Source organism: Armigeres subalbatus, chromosome 2 (assembly GCF_024139115.2).
Source record: "Armigeres subalbatus isolate Guangzhou_Male chromosome 2, GZ_Asu_2, whole genome shotgun sequence".
NCBI classification, from domain to species: Eukaryota; Metazoa; Arthropoda; class Insecta; order Diptera; family Culicidae; genus Armigeres; species Armigeres subalbatus.
The window spans coordinates 169,795,008-169,811,135 of NC_085140.1; the positions used below are offsets into that span (position 1 = coordinate 169,795,008).

At 46.5% G+C, this 16,128-nt stretch overlaps 1 protein-coding gene across 2 annotated transcripts in view; it reads right to left on the bottom strand.

The window, feature by feature from the left end:
- The window catches only part of LOC134211174 (eukaryotic translation initiation factor 5B-like), a 492,524-nt gene that overhangs the window by 370,193 nt on the left and 106,203 nt on the right, over positions 1–16,128 (bottom strand). The window lies entirely within an intron of this gene.

Consider the following 16,128-nt stretch of genomic DNA (forward strand, 5'->3'; position numbering starts at 1 on the left):
TCCTATCACACTCACCGTTGGCTGTTGGGGATAGTGGGTCAAAATGACCAAAGTGAGGTGCGCTAATCGTGTCGATTAACAGTCCCCCCGGGTACGCCAACTGTGGGTTGGCCTACTCACCGTCGCACCGAACATCCAGAACTGCCAACTTCGTCGCAGGTCGATCGTAAATCCCACTTGACGTTCTCACTGTTGCGGACCGCACCTGTTCGTCTGTACTTACATTGGTGGCGATGATTTTCCCCTTCGGCCAACAATTACGTGGCAGCTTCGGATCAGTAATGACCACGACATCGCCGACGGCAATCGGCTGCGGACGTTGAAACCACTTACTCCTACGAGTGATTTCTGGTAGATAGTCTGTTATCCACCGTTTCCAGAACTGATTTGCCAGGATCTGGGACCTCAGCCAATTCTGCTTGATTGCTGTAGTACTGTCATCGAGGTCGGTCAGAGGCTTCGATCCATTGGACGAACCGAGCAGGAAGTGGTTCGGTGTCAAAGCTGGAGCGGATTCGTCGTCTATCGGCACGTGAGAGAGGGGTCGGGAGTTCACGGTGTTCTCAACTTCGGTCAGGAAATTTCGCAATACTTCGTCGGACGGCCTTGCCGACGAACACACGACAGCTAAATTGCTCTTGACAGTGCGGATCAGCCGCTCCCAACTACCACCCATGTGTGGTGTGAGAGGCGGATTAAAGACCCACTCGATTCCGAAACTACCGAGCTCCTTCATGAATTCGCGCTCGTTCATGGCTTCGTTGATCTGCGTCAACTCTCTATTCGCACCTACAAAGTTCGTACCGCGGTCGCTGTAGACCTTCTGTGGTGTGCCGCGGCGGGCCATGAGGTTTCGGAGAGCCATAATGCAAGAGCTTGTGCTAAGGGAGTGTGCGACTTCTAGATGGATCGCTCGGATAGTCAGGCACGTGGCAAGCATTACCCACCGCTTCTCCACTCTTCTGCCGACTGTGACTTCGATTGGACCGAAATAGTCAATCCCGACGTGCGTGAAGGGTCTTGAGAACGCTGCGAGGCGGGCGGGCGGAAGATCCGCCATGAATGGTGGGTTTGGAACTGCGTGCTGGTTTTTGCACTGCTGACACTCCTTACGCACTTGCTTATAACAAACACGCAAGCGAGGGATGCGATACTTCTGCCGGATTTCATTTATTACCGTTTCATGGTTCTGGTGATGGTATTTGCGGTGGTAGTGTGCCACGATCAGGCGGGTGATGTGGTGTTTTTGTGGAAGAATGACTGGGTTCTTCGCATCATCAGTAGCGTAGTGACATGCAGCAATGCGGGTTCGCATGCGCATGATTCCGTTACCGTCCAGCCAGGGTGTCAACTGATACAATGGGCTACATTTCTGAACGGTTATCGTGATTTCGGGTCTTTTGGTTGGGTTTTGCAGCGTCGTCATCTCATCGGGGTAGGATTCTTGTTGGCAGAGTCGAATGATGGTACGTTCGGCTTTCAGGAGTTGCTTCACTTCAAATGGACCGGTTGCTGTAGGTGATCCTCGGCTTTTGTTGAGGCAATTATCGGCGAACCGGTGGACGTATGCGACAATTTTGCGAAGTCTCTCCCAAGTCGAGAAGTTGTTGACGCAGAGCACTGACTCCGGAAGAGTGTGGTGTACCAGGAGCGATGTACGTAATTCAATGTCGGTCGAAACTTTGTGATTGTGCGGTTCCGGCCAGTCATCTTCAGGGCATCGAAGAAAGTCGGGACCATTGAACCACCTATCTTCAGATGACAATTCTGGAAGACTACTCCACTTGGTGGCGTCATCTGCAGGATTTTGCTTGCCAGGGATCCATCTCCATTCGTGTGCTTCGGATATTTCGAGGATTTCGCTGATCCTGTGGCCGACGTATTGGCTGTATCGCCGATGGTCCGAGTTGATCCAGCAAAGAACGTTTCTGGAATCAGACCAGTACAGCTTACGAAGGATCCTGAAGGTTAGCGCCTCTTGGACGGTACGTGATAACCGTGCACCAACCACGGCAGCTTCGAGTTCCAATCGTGGTATCGAAGTGAATTTCAGTGGGGCAACTCGGCATTTGGCTGCGACAATGGAGCAGGAAAAGTATCCGTCGCGTACGAAGCGAAGATAGCAGACGGCGGCCGTGCCGTTCTCGCTGGCATCTACCATTGTGTGTAGCTGCACTTCGTCGGCTTCCCTTGTAGGGTACTGGGAACTGTAGCACCGGGGAATCTTCACTCGTTCAACTCTTGGGAGCACCTTCAGCCAGGTAAGCCATTTTTCAAAGGAGTCGTTGTCGATATGTTCGTCCCATTGTACACCGGATCGCCATATTTGTTGCAGCAGGATCTTTAAATACGACAGAAAATGAGAAATCAGCCCTAGCGGATCGAAGATGGTCATCAAGACACGTAGAACTTCCCGCTTCGTTGGCCTTCGTTCACCTCCTAACAGAGCCGGATCGTATCGATTCCATCCAACTTTATAAGTGAAAACATCATCGGTCGTGTTCCACCACATGCCTAGAACCTTCTCCGTGGCTAGTTCGGAGGACAGATCAAGACATTTCTCGCTGATGCCCACCTCGTGTAGTGCTGCCAAAACCTTCCTCGAGTTACTGATCCAGTTTCGAATCACGAATCCGCCTTGCTGATGAACATATCTTACGTCCTTGGCCAACTGGATGGCTTGCTCTTCGGAGTCTACGCTGACCAGCATATCGTCAACGTAGTGGGACTTTATGATGGCTTGATGCGCCTCTGGATACTCATTTGCGAATTGGTCGGCATTGGTGTTCTTCACGAACTGCGCAGTAGTTGGAGAGCAACATGCCCCGAATGTCATTACCTGCATGGCGTACACTTCTGTTTCACCACGTTCGTTCTTCCAGTAAAAACACTGAGAGAATTGGTCTTCTTCGCGGATTTGAACCTGGTGAAACATTTCACTGATATCGCCGGTGAGTCCGATGCGACGTTCCCGGAACTGAAGAAGGATCGTGAGAAGCTTGCACAGTAGATCGGGTCCTTTGAGAAGGGCTGAATTAAGTGAAATGCCGTGGGCGCTAGCAGCCGCGTCCCACACTATTCGTACCTTTCCAGGTTTGTTTGGATTGATTACGAGAAAAATTTTACATACCATCGGCGAGGCACTTTCCGGCTAATTTCCTCCTCGCTGAGCCTCCTGATGTAGCCTTTTGCTAGATACTCTTCGATTTTTGATTGCAGAGTCGTCTGCAGATCCGGTTCCTTCTCCATCCGTTTGTTCAAGCATTGGAGTCGCCGCTGCGCCATGAATTGACTATGTGGAAGGCGGGTGTCATCATATCGCCACAATAGCCCGGACTCATACCGATCATTCCGTCGGTGAGTGAGCGAATTGAGCAGCGTGAGGGCACGTTGATCTTCGACGGATAGCAGCAGTTTGTCCGGTTTGGTAACTCCGAGGCTATCAAGAGAGAAGTACTCCTTCATCGCTTGGTGGAGATTCTTGTCTGCTTCTGTGTTACATGGACAGATGTGGAAGCTGTAGTGGTGTAGATTTGCTCCGCGCCCATCGCCCTGTCCTCCACAGATTGTCCAGCCCAACCGTGACTTCACTGCGATCGGCTGCCCAAACTCTCCTTCTCTGCTTTTCAAGACGAGGCCCAGATGAGCATGCTTTGTTCCGATCAAAATACGTGGCTGCACATCTCGATAGGAATCAATCGGCAAATCTCGGAGGTGTGGATACTCCTCGCAGAATTTGGTCATATCCAACGTCTGTTGCGGTAGCTTCAGTTCCTTCACCGTTCGCACATCGTTGAGATCAAACCGCTTGCTTCCCACCTTGGCTCCAGTGATTTGAAGATTGTAGGCTCGGGAATCCGGTTCACAGCGTTCAGTTCCCCCGGTCCACCGCAAACACAGCGGTCTTTCAACACCATCTAGCTGGAGCACATCAGCAAGGTCTTGATCGAGCAGGGTAAGCTCTGAACCCTCGTCTAGGAAGGCGTACGTGTGAACTACATTAGTTTTCCCGTACAGTACGACAGGGAGATAGCGAAATAATGCTGAGCTGGTAGCCGATTGATGATTGTTGCATCCGGATGGACTCGGGCAGAGTGGAGCGGACGGTCCACTCCCTTTTTCTACCACGACTGCGTCGTTCTGAGGCTTCGCCTTTGAATCGTTGTGCAGCAGCTCATGATGCCGGTAGGTACACCCATTTTTGCCGCATGGCTTGGCGTTGCAGTACCCTTTATGCGTACGAAGACAGGTACGACAGAACCCGAACTCCCTGATAACAGCCCAGCGTGATTCTCGGGAGAGTTCCAAAAAGCGCCTACACTTGTCAGCGGATTTGCAGTTTTCTTTACAGATTGGGCAACCCTGCTTCGCCGGATTTGGTTTTGAGGTCGAATCTTCCTTCAGCAAAGTTTTCTTATTCTCCTCGATAGACGGTGTCTCGGAATGGGCGCTGAGGTACGCATTACCTTTTTTGGAGCCACGAGCTTCGCTATTGGTAAGCTTTTCAGACTGCATCGACGGAGGAAACGTGACGACACTGGCGGCTTCTGCTAGGGCGTAGATCCAGCTGCTGAAAGTCGCCAGGTTAGCTGTAGGCACCGTTAAACGATGCTGCGCCCAATTGAGTTTGAGCGATGGTGGTAGCTTGCTAACCAGTTGGTGAAGTAACGTGACGTTGTACATATACTCCTGCAGTCCACACGCGTCTACGGTGGCACAGAAGTTTTGTACGTGTACGGCGAAATCGACCAGTGTGCCCAACTTGTCTTCCCTGATAGCCGGTAGAGCGCTCACCTTCCCTATCAGCGACTGAATGATGACTTCGGGTTGCCCGAACATCATCCTCAAGGTAGACAGAATGCCTGTTACGTTCCCGGGGAACATTAAACGACTTTTTACAGCTTCGTAAGCTTTCCCTTTCAGACTTTTCTGTAGCCGAACTAAGTTCTCCTCCTCGGTGAACCCACACATCACGGTCGTACGATTGAGCATTGACAGGAATATCGGCCACTCTTCAGGATTCCCGGAAAACGTTGGTAGATCCCTGGGAACGGCTTGTCTGGCCGCCACTTGGGACCGAGAAAGCTGGAATTCGTCTCGAGACTCCTCGTGAAAAGATCCGGGAAAGGCATGGATGCCGCTTTGAGGGTTCGACTGGTGAACTCCAGTAGAACAGGCCGGTGGAGCTAGGACTTGTCCATCGAAGGTAGTAGAATTAAATGGCGGCCTTATCGTTGAGCTGTATGGATTGCCTACTAGATAAGAAGGCTGTCCTTGACGGAAGTGATTGGAGAATCTTGATTGCGATGGCTGCCTTGCAGCTACGGTTGCCGGTTGAAATTGTTGGAATTGGGAGGATCGCAGACCGATTTCCGCATTACTAGTGAATCCGGCTTGGGCATCTGATTCGAAACGAATGCGTTGCTGTTCGAACCGCCCGTTAGGGTGAGTTGGCTCCGTGTTGTCAAGGGGGCGGTGTAGGTTATCTCTGTGACAACCATCCGCTTCCGATTCAATTTGCTGTGCTTGACATGCTCTCTGTACCCATTCGCCCACTCGGTTCGAGGTTTCGCTGCGGCTCTTCGATCCTTTCTCACTCCTTCTTGACCCCTTCTCGCTCAACGCTTCTTCTAGCAGTCGGTATTTCTCTTCCAGGAACTTACGATGCTCATCCGCTGCTTTCGCTTCGGCGATTCTACGCCGCTCTTCCTGCTGCTTCTGAAATTCTCTTTCTTCCTGTAGTCGCATAAGTCCTAGCTTTGCACGTTTTACCGCCGACTTCTCCGATGACGAAATGGAGCACTCTGACAATGCTTTGGCGGCGTCCACAACCGGAAGGTCCACACTCCGACTGTTTCCATCAGGAAACTCCCACTGCTGCTTCTGCTGATCGGTCTTTGTTTGACCGATCGCGGGTGAGGTGGATGTTCGAACTCCATTTGCTGCAGGAATCACTAGATTCGTGCGCGTGCTTGTTGCGATGTTGCCGATTGGCTGGTTTCTCGTTGACCTGCGATCCCGATTGTCGTCATCCTGCTTGGCGACGTTTTCCGAAGCCGCCTTAGTTCGCTGGACCCATGTCGCTGTAACGCAGTTAGTACAACTCCAGCTCTTGTCGGCGATGTCTCCGGATACACCCACACAGGAGAAATGGAACCACCCGTCGCATTTGTCACACTGGACCATCTCCTTGGTATCCGCTCCTCTGCACGTCTTGCACGAAAATCCTTCCACAGTTTCATCCACAACTACCACCTCTGGAATCTCACTAGCACCAGCACTTTGACCACCTACCGCACCACCATCACATGACTTTTTGCGCGCACCCTTGTCCTTCTTATCGCCCGACTTAGTGCTACCGCGATTAGACATCACGCTCGAATCGTTACTAATCGTCCGTAAACGAAAATTATATTATGTTGAAAGTCGTTTCAACGAGAGGTTCCGGAATTATAATTCTCCGTCACGGAAATGAGTTTGATACGCACGTAATCCGTTGATGAATTGGAGAATATAATTTTCCTATTAGAAGACACATAGAACTTATTTACTACACGAGATTTATGAAATTCTTCATCAGCATGAATTTATCTTCATACAATTTTAGGCTTGGGTAAAATGTACCGTGAAAGTGGCCTTGTGAACCCCTGAAGACGGGTACAACATAGTAGTATCCTTAGAGCTTAACATTATATAAATCATATTTTGCACTTACGTTTAGTGTCCTCACTGGCCTTCGCTACGGGTACTAATTGAGCCGGATGGACTTCTAGTTTACGGGTATGCGCAAATCGAGCTGTATGATATCGGTATAATTCATGTTTAATTCGATAATGTGGGAAATTTTGTAATTTTCTCACCGGTTCTGATAGCAAAATCGTGTACTACCTTAGCACATATGCTGATACACTATAGCTGGTCGTAGCCTAATTTTTAGAGAGAAATCTTGATTTCACTATCACTGTATTCATAAGGAATTAGCTTACCGATATTTATATGGTTTAATTCACTTGGTATCTTAATTAATTTACTAATATTCTATGGAATGCGTGGAAAGATGTTGAACAACGTTGAACGAGTTTTGTCTATCCTATTTCGCTTTTTGTTTTTATTACCTTTCGCGCCAACTCTCATATGAGTGCAGAAGTATCTTATCAGTTGAGTGCACTCCTATCACACTCACCGTTGGCTGTTGGGGATAGTGGGTCAAAATGACCAAAGTGAGGTGCGCTAATCGTGTCGATTAACACACAGCAAAAAAAAATTGTTGAATATTACATCGAAATCGCTGCAACCCGTTATGGAACGTACACACGGTCAAGCATCACGCAGGAAAAATAGCCCCTTCAATTCATGTGCCGACCCACATGGATTTTTGCAATGGGGTTATACTCATGAAAGGTATGTGTGAAATATATGAATTATCACCAATATGCGTTTCTATTAAATCCATAGAGTTGGCACATACTCTTGAAAAACCTTGTTCATGAAATATATTTGAAAAGCAAATTATTCTTACTGCTGGATTTTCGTGCCCGTGCCGAATTGCATTGTTTCGTTATTTTAAATTAAACAATCACAGTATTTGAAAAAACATTATTCTGGTTATGTATTTCATTACAAAGTAGGGGAAGTGCGCCGGTTTTGGCCACCTTAGTGCCTAATTTGGCCAACCCTGAAAAATACACATTTATCCAAAATAATCGATCAGTTAAAAGCAGCGTAGAAGCGTGAGAGATATATCTCTTGTTGGAACTAATAAAACCCTCGGGAATTGCTTTATTCTTAGAGTTATTCGCAAAATTGGCCAAATTAGGAACATGACCAAAACCGGTACAATTCCTCTATATAAACACAGATTACATGTAGGCTGAGATATCAACCCAACCCGCCACGACCTCGAGGCCTTCAGAGACATGAAAACACGAAAAAAAAATCAGATCTTCGGTTTCGTGGGTATATAAACTGAAAATCACTCTTTGTCCAATGGAGAATTTTATCAATGGAGATGGCACACTTTGGCTACTGAAGCTTCGCTGGCCAATTCGCTGCATCTTCCGGGCTCCGAATTTTCACAATCTGAAGAAAAAATGGCTATAGAATCTTCTCCCATTGGAACTTGGTTAAACCCACCTTAGATTTCTGCAGGACTGCAGCCTCGACCGGGCTAATGATGTTAATAATCCGAAACGCACTGCTTTCAACGCCGAACAACAAAAGACTAATCCAATTTTGTAGTCAAAGAAACGCCTTATAATTTCTATCGGGCTTAAGATGCTGTTTTTCACGTTGATCTAGGAGAATATCCGCCATTTAACACTATAAGGTTTCGATGCTGCAACGAGTTCACCTTTATTATTGTTATAATAACACGAAATTTAATTAGAAAGAGAAGCAAACTCACCTTGAAATCCAAAATATTGCTTATATTTCTGCGGCATCAAGCTCCGGAACATCACCCACCATGTTTGTTTTTCAGCCGGTAACTTTCTGGTGGGGTATAAATGCGGGACACACTTCTAATAGGCAAAACAAATATAAAGTATGTGCGAAACCTATTTTATGTATGAGCATAATTATGATATACATGAGATACAGATAAAATTAATGAATTAGATTTTTTGAGTTATGTATGTGTAGATACTCATACATTTAATGAGGCTATTTTCTTGCGTGCAGTTTGACCAACAATTACTCCACCTCTCGTTTATTCAAACATCCATCAAGTTTTACCAACAGCGGCACGAACAATCAATTTATTCGACCAACAATATCACACACGAACGACCGAAGCGCCAACTTGAGCACCAACCATCAAAAAATATATGGGGGTTTGTGCTACTTCACTACAAATGCTCAAACTTAAACAAAAATCAAACCGTTTTATTTTTTTTCCAACCGAGCCGCCAAACTGTCAAATAGTTGTTCGAACAACTTCACACACGTTCAAACAAAGCAGCAACTGAAGCGTTTTCTTGGGGGCGGAGTCAATGTTCGTCAAACTGCTTGACTGGTGTGTACGTTGCATAAAGTCTATCGATTATTTAGAGCAACGCCACGTGCACGCAGCGGTCAAATAACGCAGGTGTGCATCGGCGCGGCGACGCTGCGTTACCGCTTTTTCCCGATGCACACCCGCGTCTTTTTGACGCCGCGTACACTCAGCGTTGAAAAACCGCTACGTGGGCATCGGTCCTAAGCCGTTTGGCAGCGCAGTATCATTACTTGACACTTTACCGGTCGCTACTAAACGCGCTGCTATAAAAGTAGCGCGACTGACAGGTGACAGGTGAAATTTGGTAGCGCGATAAGAGCGCTGCTATTTGATGAACTGTCAACTGTCAAACGTCATCGGTACGGAATACAGCAACCAAATTGAGAGCCGAAAATAGTGACCGATACGGAAACGAGTGACGAAACTAAAATGAAAGCGCTGCGCGGGTGATTAAAATGCTCGCGACCGATAATGATGCTCTAAGGGTAACTATTCACAGAAAAAAATTCCATGATAAAAGTTACTATTTCGTGGACTACTGTTTTCGAAACTACTATAAAATTTCAGTTAAATTAACCATGGTTTCAGAGAAATTCATCACTGATTCAGTTCATATGACAACAATCCACAGGGACCACAGTTGATTTTTACTGCGCGCATGGTAAAATCAAACGGGTTTGTTATCTGCTGAAAATCCCCAAGTAACCGTATGCATTAACCGACTGCATGGCACGGCAAATGCTGGGTAAAGCGTACCATTGGTACTTCGTGTACCTGAAGAAATAAAATAGACCCCATCTTGCGGTCCTTAGCCTCTTACCCAGCAACTCCTATCCCTACCTCCCCGTGGTGCTGGCCGGGATACGAGCAACCTTAGGGAAGATCGGGTAACCAATCCCGGTGGGAACTATGGTCGTATGCTGACAGAGAAGGGGGATTTGCTCCTCTCCGGAGGTGGAAATCTTACTGAGTGTCTGTTCTCCATGTCAGGATCGGCCCACAACAGCGTCTGTTCTCCATGTTAGGGGTGGCTGATCATCGTCCGAGTGCCAGCGAGGGACTCTAAGTGAAACTGTGCACCATGGTCCACCGGGACCAAGGAGGAATGGTCCTCCGGAAATTTAGGGGGTTTGGTGTCAGGCCCTGCAAGCCAGCCTTTAAAAAAACATACGCAACGAACAATCAACAAGAGAGTACGGACCGGAACCCGACCACTGCGACGAAAAGGGACTAGCGATTGGAAACTCGGTTTGTGGAACTGCAAATCTCTCAACTTCATCGGGAGCACACGCATACTCGCCGATGTGCTGAAGGACCGTGGATTCGGCATCGTAGCGCTGCAGGAGGTTTGTTGGAAGGGATCAATGGTGCGAACGTTTAGAGGTAATCATACCATCTATCAGAGATGTGGCAACACACACGAGCTGGGAACAGCTTTCATAGTGATGGGCGATATGCAAAGGCGCGTGATCGGGTGGTGGCCGATCAATGAAAGAATGTGCAGGTTGAGGATCAAAGGCCGGTTCTTCAACTTCAGCATAATCAACGTCCATAGCCCACACTCCGGAAGCACTGATGATGATAAGGACGCATTCTACGCGCAGCTGGAACGTGAGTACGACAGCTGCCCAAGCCACGACGTCAAAATCATCATAGGAGATTTGAACGCTCGGGTTGGCCAAGAGGAGGAGTATAGACCGACTATTGGAAAGTTCAGCGCTCACCGGTTGACGAACGAAAACGGCCTACGACTAATTGATTTCGCCGCCTCCAAGAATATGGCCATTCGCAGCACCTATTCCAACACAGCCTCCCGTATCGCTACACCTGGAGATCATCACTGCAGACAGAATCACAAATCGACCACGTTCTAATTGATGGAAGGCACTTCTCCGACATTATCGACGTCAGGACATATCGTGGCGCTAACATCGACTCTGACCACTATCTGGTGATGGTTAAACTGCGCCCAAAACTATCCGTCATCAACAATGTTCGGTACCGACGACCGCCGCGGTACGACCTAAAGCGACTGAAGCAACCTGATGTCGCCACTGCATACGCGCAGCATCTCGAGGCAGCGTTGCCGGAAGAGGGTGAGCTCGATGAGACCCCTCTTGAGGACTGCTGGAATACAGTCAAAGCAGCCATTAACGACGCAGCTGAGAACAACGTCGGGTATATGGGTCGACGGAATGGTTGGTTCGACGAAGAGTGCAGACAGATTCTGGAGGAGAAGGACGCAGCGCGGGCGGTCGCGCTGCAGCAAGATACCCGGCAGAACGTGGAACGTTATAGACGGAAGCGGAGACAGCAGACCCGCCTTTTTCAGGAGAAGAAACGCCGCCTGGAAGAAGCGGAGTGCGAGGAGATGGAACAGCTGTGCCGTTCTAAAGAAACACGCAAGTTCTATCAGAAGCTCAACGCATCCCGCAAAGGCTTCGTGCCACGAGCCGTGTGGTGATCGAAAGGTGGAAGCAGTACTACGAGGAACATTTGAATGGCGCTGAGAGTACAGGCAGTGAAAGTCAAGGCAGCGGAGGAGATGACTACGTCAGTTCAGCGGACGATGGAAGCCAACCAGCCCCCACCTTGAGGGAAGTTAAGGATGCCATTCAACAGCTAAAGACCAATAAAGCAGCTGGTAAGGATGGTATCGGAGCTGAGCTCATCAAGATGGCCCCGGAAAAGCTGGCCACCTGCCTGCACAAACTGATAGTCAGAATCTGGGAAACCGAACAGCTACCGGAGGAGTGGAAGGAAGGGGTTATATGCTCCATCTACAAGAAAGGGGACCAGCTGGAGTGTGAGAACTTTCGAGCGATCACCATCCTTAATGACGCCTACAAAGTGATATCCCAGATCATCTTCCGTCGTCTGTCACCATTAGTGAACGAGTTCGTGGGAAGTTATCAAGCCGGCTTCTTTGACGGCCGCTCGACAACGGACCAGATCTTTACTGTACTGCAAATCCTTCAAAAATGCCGTGAATACCAGGTCCCAACGCACGATCTGTTCGTTGATTTCAAGGCGGCATACGACAGTATAGACCGCGTAGAGCTATGGAAAATTATGGACGAGAACAACTTCCCTGGGAAGCTTACCAGACTGATCAAAACAACGGTGGATGGTGTGCAAAACTGTGTGAAGATTTCGGGCGAACACTCCAGTTCGTTCGAATCGCGCCGGGGACTAAGACAAGGTGATGGACTTTCGTGCCTGTTGTTCAACATTACGCTAGAAGGTGCCATGCGGAGAGCCGGGTGTAACAGCCGGGGTACGATTTTCAACAGATCCAGTCAATTTATTTGCTTCGCGGATGACATGGACATTGTCGGCCGAACATTTGCAAAGGTGGCAGAACTGTACACCCGCCTGAAACGTGAAGCAACAAAAGTTAAACTGGTGGCGAATGCGTCAAAGACAAAGTACATGCTTGTGGGCGGAACCGAGCGCGACAGGGCCCGCCTGGGAAGCAGTGTTACGATAGACGGGGATACCTTCGAGGTGGTCGAGGAATTCGTCTACCTCGGATCCTTGCTAACGGCTGACAACAACGTTAGTCGTGAAATACGAAGGCGCATCATCTGTGGAAGTCGGGCCTATTACGGGCTCCAGAAGAAACTGCGGTCGAAAATAATTCGCCACAGCACCAAATGTGTCATGTACAAGACGCTAATAAGACCGGTTGTCCTCTACGGACATGAAACATGGACAATGCTCGAGGAGGACTTGCAAGCACTCGGAGTATTCGAGAGATGGGTGCTTAGGACCATCTTTGGCGGTGTGCAAGAAGACGGTGTGTGGCGGCGACGAATGAACCATGAGCTCGCCCAACTCTACGGCGAACCCAGTATCCAGAATGTAGCTAAAGCCGGAAGGGTACGATGGGCAGGACAAGAATGCCGGACAGCAACCCTGCAAATATGGTGTTCGCTTCCGATCCGGCAGGTACGAGACGGCGTGGAGCGCAGCGAGCGAGATGGACAGACCAGGTGCAAAACGACTTGGCGAGCGTGGGGCGTATCCGAGGATGGAGAGATGCGGCCTCGAACCGTGTATTGTGGCGTCAAATTGTTGATTCAGTGTTATCTGTTTAGATGTAAACTAAATAAAGGAAAATGAATGGGCATCAAGTGATTATATTTATCGAAAGAAAAATTGTTTTTTTTTTCAGCAATCAAGAAACGAAATTCTGATGGTTCGTCGGTGCGGCGATTGCGTTGTCGATCACCGTCCATGGCGGTGTCAAGATCCAACGGAAACATGTTAATATGTTGGGATATGCAGACACGCAAGCTAGGTACCGGTCCAAATTATGCGTAAAGAAATAAAATATGAAGGAAGGTAATGTTGTTTAGAGGCATATAGTCGCAACTGGTTCGCTGGACGAGACCATCCGGCAGTCGACCGGTAGTACGGAGAGTTAACCAGTGACACAGGTGGAGTTTCCATATCACACATATGTAAACTAGCGAACGATTTGCTTGCGGCATATACGGACAGTATGACCCGACTGATCGATATCGACACCAGATGGTTGCAGTTCGTGTATTCCTCCGATCTCGTTACAGTATCAACCGGAACAACGCGTTAAAATTTTTATTTAAATTTAAGTCGTGCGATTTTCGGATTGAAATAGATTTCAAGATTTTAAAATAAAAATGAATTGATATTAGAAAACCCCCATTGATTTTATTGTTATTTCTCAAATCAAAATCATGCATTGACGTTATATGGACTATTCGAAATCTCTAATTATGTTTATTAGCATTTGACATGAAATGTATAAGTTTCATGTTATGATTATCTTATGCAATGCTGCATTGCTTTCATTGCAATTAGACATATGTTCCATTAAGAAACCACAATGGCAAAAATGTATGTGTTTTGCCGAATACATTCATTATGAAGTTTTTTTTTCGTGTATGCAGCATAAGAACAAATTTTTAGTCCCATATGAATTTAAAATGCAAATTAAAAATAGTTCCGGGGCTCCAAAAAGTCTGAAAACTTGGGGTTAGGCTCAGTTTTTCCTGCAGATTCAGAATATGTAAAAACATCGATAGTCCTAAACAACCCAATTTCTTCAGGAACTCAGGAATTTCGAAGAAAATCCTTTAACCATTCCTAAGGAAATCCTTCAGTGATTTAGACGGGAATACCCCAGAGACTAAGACAGAATTCCTTTCCGAAGCGAATCCCTTGGAGATTCCGAAAAAAAAAACCTTCAGGGATTCCAAAGCGAATCCTTCAGGGATTCCAATACGAAACTTTTAGGGATTCCAAAAAGAATCCTGGGATCTAAGGAAATCCTTTAGGGATTCCAGAGGGATACTTTAGGGATTCCAGAGGAAATTCGTTAGGGATTCCACAGGGAATTCTTAATAGGGATTCCACCGGGAATCCTTTACGGATTCCACAGGGAATCCTTTAGGGATTCCAAAGGGAAGCCTTTGAGGATTCCAAAGCGAATCATTTAAGGATTCCAAAGCGAATCTTTTAGGGATCTCTAGAGGATTCCCTTCTAACAAAAATCCACATATTTTCATTGGCAAAAATCTAAAAGAAATTACAGTAGACGTTTGATAACTGCAAGTCATATAAGCAATTCGATAGCTGCAATAGTTTTGCAGTTATCCGTTGAACTTCAAAACGATGTCAAAGTCGATGACAGCTGCATTGCGTTGCACAATCTGATGCACTTTTATTGCATCTGACGTCGATTGACAATCATTTGACGTCTAAAATGCGTTGCAGTTATCGAACGGCATTCGCTAACTAAAAAGTAAACATGTTGCAGTTACCGAACGACTAGTGTACAAATAAATTTTATGTGTGCGTTAATAACCACCCGCTATAGGAGAATCCACATAAAGGTTATTAGTTAATGAGGGTTATGTGGTTTCCACATATTGTCGGTGTAGCACCAAGGGTGAATTCGGAAGTCGGGACTTCCAAACCGAAAATGCTTTAGTCAAAATTTATGTGTGCCACACATAATGGATATAATTGGATTTTTATCAGTGTAGAGGAAAATAATAAATCTGTTTCGGTGTAATTTTCAGGTGATGTAATATAGCATCCAAAACGATGTAGATGTAAATACATACGAATTTCGGCTCTACGTCGGTTTTTCAGGTACGTCGACTGAATTACGCAGATGCATATTACAATAATTGTTGCAAGTTCGCATTGTTTCCTGTCGTGCTGAGGTGCTAAACCACAAAGAAATCCTCTGCTTGTCACTTTTATTAAAAAGAGGGGAAGTCGACGAAGAGAATCCTCTCTTGCGACATTCGCCCTTATTCCAGATAGAACTTGAATTGTTACAATAATTACAATGATTACAAAGCAAAATAATAATTATAAATTACAATACAGTAGCCATTCGATAACTGCAAAATGTTTACTTTTCAGTTAACGAATGCCGTTCGATAACTGCAACGCATTCTAGACGTCAAACGGTTGTCAATCGACGTCAGATGCAATAAAAGTGCATCCAAATGTGCAGCGCAATGCAGCTGTCATTGAGTTTGACATCAGTTTGAAGTTTAGCGGTCCGATAACTGCAAAACTGTTGCAACTATCGAATTGCAGTTAAAAAGCATTGCAGTTAAATGACTTGCAGTTATCGAACGTCTACTGTAATTATTATTTTGCTGCCAGTGTTTTACTTTTGAGGCTCTGTCTCATTTCCCGAATCAAATTTAATTTTACTTAAAACTGACAGTTCGAAAATTTAAAAATCACCCGGCCGTAAGAATGGCTGCGTGCTACCCAGCAATTCCAATAAGACATCGATCGAGAATGATTCGATATCTGTCAAAAGTAATCCTGCTCATCCAGCAGGGTTATTCGATAATTATTGAACTGTCACTTTTAAGTTTAATTTGAGTTTAATCATCCAATTGAGACAGACCCTGAGTAGACCCAAATGAGCGTGTACACGGATAAAAAAGAAAAATCTAATTAGCTTATTATTTAATCCGTTTGAACCTTTTTCAATTTTTAATATTTTCAACGCCTACAAATTAAGCTTTTACAATGATTTTTCGAAATTTATGCTTTCAAATGCATTTCAAATGATCGTTTTTAATCTTGTGACTTGGAAAACATATTTACTTTTTCTC